This window comes from Heptranchias perlo, chromosome 13 (assembly GCF_035084215.1).
Source record: "Heptranchias perlo isolate sHepPer1 chromosome 13, sHepPer1.hap1, whole genome shotgun sequence".
In the NCBI taxonomy this organism is placed as follows: Eukaryota; Metazoa; Chordata; class Chondrichthyes; order Hexanchiformes; family Hexanchidae; genus Heptranchias; species Heptranchias perlo.
Genome location: NC_090337.1, coordinates 37,845,399 through 37,854,212, shown reverse-complemented (window position 1 = coordinate 37,854,212; position 8,814 = coordinate 37,845,399).

Genomic DNA, 8,814 nt, shown 5'->3' with positions numbered 1-8,814 from the left:
CTGTTCTAAAGCCTCTATGGGTCTCAGGATAAGTCCTGATCTGTTTGGCACACTGCCCCATGGGGTTGGGATACAAGAAACAATCTATATCTTTCATAATCGTTAGAGTTAATCCTTTGGGGTACTGGCCATCCTTGAATCTGTTCGTCACGCCATCCTTCAAAGGACAGTCACCAGTTTTACTGCACGCGCCATAGTCTTCCAGATCAAAGCTTCCCAATTTATGGCATCATTCATTGGAGCAAGGCAAACGTAGAATAAATCTTATATTTCCCCTTTTGTTTATTTTTTTCCTTCAGCAGTGAGGAAGAAAATGCCAGATTCGCCAATCCCATGACAGATACCGACCTCATTCAATGCAACAGGTTAACGCAAAAGTGAGGACTACAATTTTGTTTTCGAAGAAAATACACAAAGTTAGAAAACGGTTCCAATTCTCAATCCGTATACAAATTTAATTTATATGAACCAATAACAAATCTGTTCCAAATGAATGATGATTATTGTCCTATTCCCTCTGCTAAAAATTATAATGAACATCTATACCTTTGAGCATGCATTAAACAATTAACTGTACTGAACTGTTTACTTCCAAGCAACTGTTCTGAGAATTCACAGTTGCCATGGCCATAAAGTAATAATCTCAACATTTGGTTCACATGACTCATGATTTTCTGGATTATTCCCAGCGACAGTTCTCAACAACGTCTCCAAGCATTCTTTGCATATTGCTTTATTTTGTGAAAAGTACCTTCAGGAACATCATAGAAACACCACACAATACTTCATTCTTATCTACATTTCCAACGCCATGTGACTAAACCAGGGTAGATTTTACATAATTACTAAAGTTTATAATGATTGTTTTAGTTTTGCAATGGACAACTTAAATCTTATATCTATTATGTGTTACATAGAAAACACTGTATGGGTGTTTAGGCATTACATGGCTGTAATCTAACCAAGGGTGACGCCATGAAACATGAGAGTGAGGGTCAAGCAGTTTGCTAGCTGAAGCATACAGTTCTCTGAGGTCCCATGTCACACTGCATACAGCCAATGCAATATCAAAGCCAGTGACACGTAAAATGCAAAATTAGTTTACTTTCTCACAGCTCTCGCCCTCCAATCACTCTTTTCTCTTTATTTTATTGATACTGCTACAGTTAATGCTACTATGCACTTTCCCCCCTTGTTCCATCTAAACTCCAAATATATTATCCTACACATTCGTCCTCTTCCTTAGACCGTCAGTGTGTTGCTTGTTACATAGGCTCCTATTCTTAACTCATTCTTTCCCAGAACCTCAAATCTGTGGAACTCCTTGTCTTCCATCTTTAAAAGCCAACACAAAATCCATCTTTTGGACTAAGCTTTCAATCACCATTGTTAGGCTCTTGAAATTTCGTGGGGGTTCTCCCGATCTCCTCGGAGAAATGGTGCGGAATGGCTGTTTACTTCGTTTCTCTCAGAGTTCTACCAGTGTTCCACTGAAATTACAGCAGGAGACCGGGAAGCCCCTGTGGAATTTCTAGGTCACTATTACTAAGCAGGATGGAAAAATATTGGGGCACAGAGGCTGAATCGTGGAGGGAGACATTAGGCCCTCGAAATTCCACGGGGCTTCCCGACTTTCATAATGGCCTGACTCAGCCTGCTACCTGTTGCTGCTTTGGTGGCCTAGCTCTAGTAGATCTCTTGTTCAAAAAGACTGCTTTCCTCCCATCCTGCATTCCCAGCACAAAGAGATAAACTGGAGTGACAGGTAAGAAATGCAGAAGGAAAAAGAAAAGGGGGAGAGATAGATAAGAGAGGCAGAAGAGAGGACAGCCCAAGCATGCCAGAAAAGGAGAGACCGAAAGAGAACAAACCAGAAAAGGGGAGAGAACAAACAAGAAGGGAGTGAGATAGAACTAATGAGGAGACAAAGAGAAACAAAGACAATCCCCGGTGATTTCAATCTCCTCAGCTCCCCTTACCCTCTCTCCTCTGAATTCACCTCCCTAAACGTCTCCCTCCATATAATGTCCGGTAGCCTTTCCATTCCTGTACCTTCTATCATTGACAAGGCCATCTCCAACCACTTCCTTGTATTCTTAACCACCCAAATCGCCCTACTCCTTCAAACCCTGTCCCTTTCTGCAGCCACCCCTGATAAAACTCTCCTCCTTACAATTGCACTGTTCCCAGCCTTTGGCTCTCCATTGATATACAATATCACTACCGCTGATGATTTGTTCAAATATATCTGTACAGCCATATAAATACTGCGGCTACAAGAGCAGGTCAGAGGCTGGGTATTCTGTGGCGAGTGACTCACCTCCTGACTCCCCAAAGCCTTTCCACCATCTACAAGGCACAAGTCAGGAGTGTGATGGAATACTCTCCACTTGCCTGAATGAGTGCAGCTCCAACAACACTCAAGAAGCTCGACACCATCCAGGACAAAGCAGCCCGCTTGACTGGCACCCCATCAACCACCCTAAACATTCACTCCCTTCACCACCGGCGCACCGTGGCTGCAGTGTGTACCATCCACAGGATGCACCGCAGTAACTCGCCAAGGCTTCTTTGACAGCACCTCCCAAAACCGCGACCTCTACCACCTAGAAGGACAAGAGCAGCAGGCACATGGGAACAACACCACCTGCACGTTCCCCTCCAAGTCTCACACCATCCCGACTTGGAAATATATTGCCGGTCCTTCATGGTCGCTGGGTCAAAATCCTGGAACTCCCTTCCTAACAGCACTGTGGGAGAACCTTCACCACACGGACTGCAGCGGTTCAAGAAGGCGGCTCACCACCATCTTCTCAAGGGCAATTAGGGATGGGCAATAAATACTGGCCTCGCCAGCGACGCCCACATCCCATGAACGAATAAAAAAAATGTTAACTGTCATCTGTGGCTCAGTGGTAGCACTCTTACCTCTGAGTTAGAAGGTTTTGCGTTAAAGTCCCACCCCAGAGACTTGAGCACAAAACTCTAGGCTGACACTCCAGTGCAGTACTGAGGGAGTGCTGCAGTGTCAGGGGTGTCGATGTTAAACCGAGACCCCATCTTCCCTCTCAGGTAGAAGTAAAAGATCCCATGGCACTATTTCGAAGAAAAGCCGTGGAGTTCTCTTTTTTGTGTGTTTATGGGACCTTGCTATGCGCAAATTGGCTGATGTGTTTCCTACTGTGACTACACCTCAAAAGTACTTAATTGGCTGTAAAGCATTTTGAGATGTCCTGAAGTTGTGCTATATAAATGCAAGGCTTTCTTCTTTCTGAAATTGAAGGTTAGCTGTAAAGTAGTGATCTGAGGGCAATCTAAGAATTGCCGTTAACTTTTTTTGTTAATTAATTCAGCAAGATGAGGAATATTAGTCCTGGGGTACTACACACATTTCCATACTGGACATCCAGTATCAGCATCTAGCCCTCCCAGGTCTAGTATAGCATTGATACAGAGTAAAGCACCTTTTAACTACTCTGTGCTAACAATTGGGGGAGGGGGAAATCCTCTGGTTACTATACATAAATATATTGTAAACATAGCAGGAACATTTGCTTTGATTATTATTGCTAGTGAAACCATAAATATCCTTGTTTAAAATGCATTTCCAATTTTGTTAGAAATAGTGAATATATGAGCCCTGATTTTCTGTGGGGTTTCCACCAGATTTCAGATGGCTCTGGGGTTGGTGGGGGTGAGTTACCAGCTCGGGAGCTATTATGCCAGCTCCCTGCCAATCGCTGTCACTCTGAGATTTTTTGTCAGAAGCAGTGGTAGTCACTAAATACATCTGCCCAATATCGGTAAGCGTATGGTAATGATGAAGTGACAGCAGATGTCACACTTTCCATACAACGCTGAACACAAGGAACGCCAGCATGTTCCTAGCATCTTGCATTACTGTGGCTGGCAGGAGAGGGTTTAAATTTTAAAGGTTCCCATTAAAACAGAGCAATCAATTAAAAATCTTTATAAAAATTGACCCTCTTCAGTTGCCCTACAGGGTTCTGGCCCAGCTGCCATGCTACAAGTACCTGAGGCCTGCAGCAATCACTTTTCTTCTCCCACCATTCATCTGAGTTGGGAGCCAGAGCACAGGTGACAATCCTCCCAGGAGCCCACCAAAATTATTCTAATTAGGCTGTCACCAGAAAATTTGCCTGTGTCAGCGATGGCCAAGGTGGTCAAGGCTGGTGCAAAGCCTGCCACACTGACTTTTACACCAGTTTTCCACCAAATCATAAAATCACAGATAGGAAACCTTCCTATTTTATTGCAATGTTGCTCACACATAGCAACCAGAGTAAATCTTTAAATGTGTCTCAACTCCAGCCCAAGAAAAGCACCGTTGAGTGCAAGGTGTGAATTTTATCCATTTCCCAGATAACTTCACATAAATAGATTTAATTCAGCATCTGTTTTTCTGCTATGCAGAGTCTGGTGTATATGATACATTTGGATTTTGTGGAACATGTAACTACACAACATAAGCACAAGGTGACACTAGTGTACCAATCAATTGGACTCATACAAGATTCATAATGGCGGTATTTGTATTCAGGACTTAACAAATGAACGTAAAGAATTTACTATTCATCAGTTACATGTTTTACTCAGCTTTGATGAATATTGTCAATTGGATACTTTAATAATAGAGGAAAGTAACTATTGTAAAATTAAGGTAGAAACTGAGGCTACCGCAAGAAGGACCATAAAATATTTTGGTTGACAAAATCAATGGTTCAATTTACAAAGCTCATATCACATTATAAAATATTTTTTTTTATTCGTTCATGAGATGTGGGCGTCGCTGGTGCGTCCAACATTTATTGCCTATCCCTAATTGCCCTTGAGAAGGTGAGGGTGAGCCGCCTTCTTGAACCACTGCAGTCCGTGTGGTGAAGGTTCTCCCACAGTGCTGTTAGGTAGGGAGTTCCAGGATTTTGACCCAGCCACGATGAAGGAACGGTGATATATTTCCAAGTCGGGATGGTGATATACTCCTTTATCTGTTCTTACATTAATGCTGATTTGATTTTATTAATCACAGTGTGCTATTAAATCACAGTACAATATAACTAAAACAGATTGTTTAAAGTTGATTAAATCATTTAGGCAGAAGAAAGCCATCTTGTCCAGTCCCATCTAACATCTCCACAAAGAACATAAAAAAGCTATAAAAGATTATGATTTGTAATATCCTTTTCTTTTTCTGACTATTTCTATTTTTCTTGGGGAGAAGGGAGGATGTTTTAGTTTTAGACAATGAATGTTAATGACACTACTGTGGGGGGAGGGGAATCGGGGTCGGACTCAGCATAGAATTATGTTGCCTTTTTTGAAAAACGAGTAATGGTTGAGTAATGAGAGAAGATGCAGAAGGGGAGAAGCTCGCAAGAGCACTTCTCCCACTAGAGTGTCCAGGTCAAGAATTTCATACCTGTCGTGCAGCAAGGAGCAGTGGAGGCATCACAGAGCTATGTCACCTACTGCAGCACCAACTGCAGCCCCAGCTCTGAGTCATATTTGTCCTTGCCTGTAGCTGATTTTTGGGGGTAAAAAGCTTAATTCCTGCAGCTCCCCGGCTCCACTCAAAGGTAAGTTAAAAATAAATGCACTTTTTTTCCCGCAGCCTCCAGTGGTCCCTGTAAGCATGCTCCAGCTAGTCTTAACGAATTTCAATATTGCAATGAGGCCTGTGCTCATTTCAGGTGTCTGTCAGTGCTACCTAAAAAAGGCCCTGACGAATTTAGCAATGGCCCAAAAGCACATGCGGATTCGACACGGGCCGTTTCATTACTAAATTCGTATATGTATAGCATAAAAGGAAACAAAAGGGGTGATTTTAATGCTGCTGAACTGGTGGTAGGACTTGGCGCTCTGCCCCCACTACATTCCTGCCGGTCACTGTTGGTCGAGGCGTCCGCCAGAGGCAGGGGCGGGACCTCATGAATACATGCAAATCGGGATTCGATGATGCAATTATGATTCCAACACCATTTTAACTTGCAATCTCGGAGGTCCTGTCCAGTGTCCAACCCATCAGTATAACCCAATGGGATTGGTCTCTTAGAGCCACTGAAGCAGTAATTAGATCAGAGTATATGTGTGCCATTGTGCTGTTTGGATTGCCAGGAAAGTTTCCAGCTTCCAGATTACTTCTTTCTGAGATTTTTTGCCTTACTTGCCCTCAGTAAGTTCTGTCTGCTTATGTGTGCTATTATTGCTAGTTTAATTTGGATGGAGGAACAGTTGAATATAAGGAGCAGCAGCAGCCTTAGCAGCCAGCACAATCAACAGCTGAGCTTATTAGAGGACAGCAGGTGAGGGGACAGGGTGTACAGACCAAAAGTCATTTTTCTGGACCTATCTGAAGAGCAGAGCATCAAGAGACTGTGCTTCTCCAAGCAGGCAATAGCAAACCTTTTCAGCCTTCTGCATCAGGACCTGCTGGACCAGGAGGCCATGTTTTGGCAGTGGCTCTCAAAGTCACCATGGCCCTTAACTTCTTTGCCACTAGCTCATTCCAGTCTACTACAGGGGATATCTCCCACATCTCCCAGTCTACAGTACACAGCTACATCAAGCAGGGCACCAATGCCCCCGTTGGCCAGGGTAAACCAGTACATCACCTTCCCTATTGACTTCAACAGTCAACATAAGAGAGGTTGGGGATTTGGAGCAGTGGCTGGCTTCCTTCACATCCAGGGTGTCATTGACTGCACACATGTTGCCATCAGGGTACCAGAACACCAGACAGCAGCATTCGTGAATAGGAAGGTCTACCACACTAATAATGTCCAACAAATCTCTGATCACAAAAATAGAATCATGCAAGTTTGTGAAAGGTACCCAGGCAGTTGTCAAAAAGCTTTTATCCTGCAACACACAACCATCCGTCCAATATTCGACCCTTCCACCAATGTGACAGGATGGCTGTGGGGGGCCCAAGATATATCTTGGCAGGAGGCCCAATTGATTTTAGTGGTCGGACCTCATTTAAATAGAACAGGTCAACTGCCAATGCCAATCGAATTGTTTATTGGCAGCTTGCCATTTGGGAGGGTGGAAAATACAACGGGCCTGCTGTCACTTAAAGACAGCCTGTAGGGGAGGTGCACTTTTCAAAGATAATAGCACGTTACTGAGGCAGTAGGCAGCAGTAAGTCAGCCAGAACATCCTGATTCCTCAATACAGCCTTGGAGGTCCTGCAGGAGCAAGTAAGAATAGGAAGGAGGTCCTCTCTCCTTCTGATGGGTGATGGGTGCCCCAGCAAATTATCCAGCAGCAATGGAAAGGGGTGGCTGGGCAGTCGATGGCAACAGTATAGTTACTGGGACTTGGCTGCAGTTCAGGAAGAAATTTAACAACCTTACCAGGTTTGCCAAGGTAAGACTCCTCTTCACATCTCTCACTCACTATAGAGCCTGCAACACCAGAATTCAGCCCCAGCATTAGCAATCCTTGCCTTCCCAGCTGCACAAGCCTCTCTAATCACAATAGGACACTTCACTACACCTCATCCTATTTGCCCTCACACACTCAACACCCGCTACTGCCCTCACAATGACTTCCCCTCTTGTCCATACTTGCTGCTTCTTCCTCTTAGCATGCACACTATGCTAAGCTGCCTCATACATCTTCAAAACCCTTCAAAAGGGGAAACACTAACCATTCCTACTCGTCTTGCAGGACAAGCTGGCACACAATTGACAAGAATTCCCAAAAACAGGTGGAAGTCCTGTGAAGTTGCAAACTTTGACTCCAATGGAGGAGGACACCATCAACATTATTGGCAGAGGGAGGACACGCAGCAATGGAGATGACAATGCTGGAGGACACGCAAAGCGGTGTGTTTATGCATTCTCCCTTCCTTTTCTCTTTCTACTGAACTCTCTAGCTCATACACTCACACACAGCATGACAACCTGGTGGTGCATTGTGTTGTCACTCACCTGGTACTGCTTTATGTGTTAACTATTGTCCCTCTGCCCTTTCTCTAGGTCCTTCAGATGACTCAGACCTTGTAACCACACAGACAGATGGGGTCAAGCCTCTATCACTTGCTTTTACCTTTCCAAACACCAGCAAAGAAATTGGCACCCCGCGTGGTATAAATAGTGAGTTAGAGGGGTCTGTACTGGGTGATTCACAGAGCAACAAGTGGAGCAGGTACAAGTGGAAAGGGCAGTCCAGGAAACGGCTCATCAGAGGGCAGTCTCTGCTGTAGAGGACAGAGATGTAGGTTCTGATATTTACGGGGAGACGGGGAGGGAGCCAAGGGTGTATGTCAGCAGCCAAGAAACCCGGAAATACCAAGAAAGCAGAGGACCTGCCAAATTTAATGGCAGGGCCTCATTAGAATTTTTAAATCATTTTCCCGCCCGGCCGCCGGCCAGATTGAAGGCTGGGTGGCTGCCGGGCGGGAAAGCCTGCTGTGGGAGGCAACAGCCGGGGAGCGTTGGGGACGGTCCCCGGCAATTGAGAAGATCGGGGGTTGGTGGGGTGAAGGGGGGCTTGGAGCATGGCAACGAGGAGGGAGGGAGGGAGAGATTGCTGGGGTGGGGGGAAAGAGTTCATGCGGGGGCAGGATAGAGAATGTGGGGTGGGGGAGATAGAGATCATGGGGGAGAGATCGCAGCAGAAGGTTTGCTTGGGGGGCCAGGGGAAGCACGCCTGCTCCTCCTGACCCACAAGCAGTGCTGGAAAAGCACTTACCTGCTGCATCTGGCAGCTCCCACCTCCCCTCAGGTGCCGGGTTTCCCGAGCCCTGGGAAACCCGGCCCGCAGCCGTTAAATTCAAATGGCTGCCA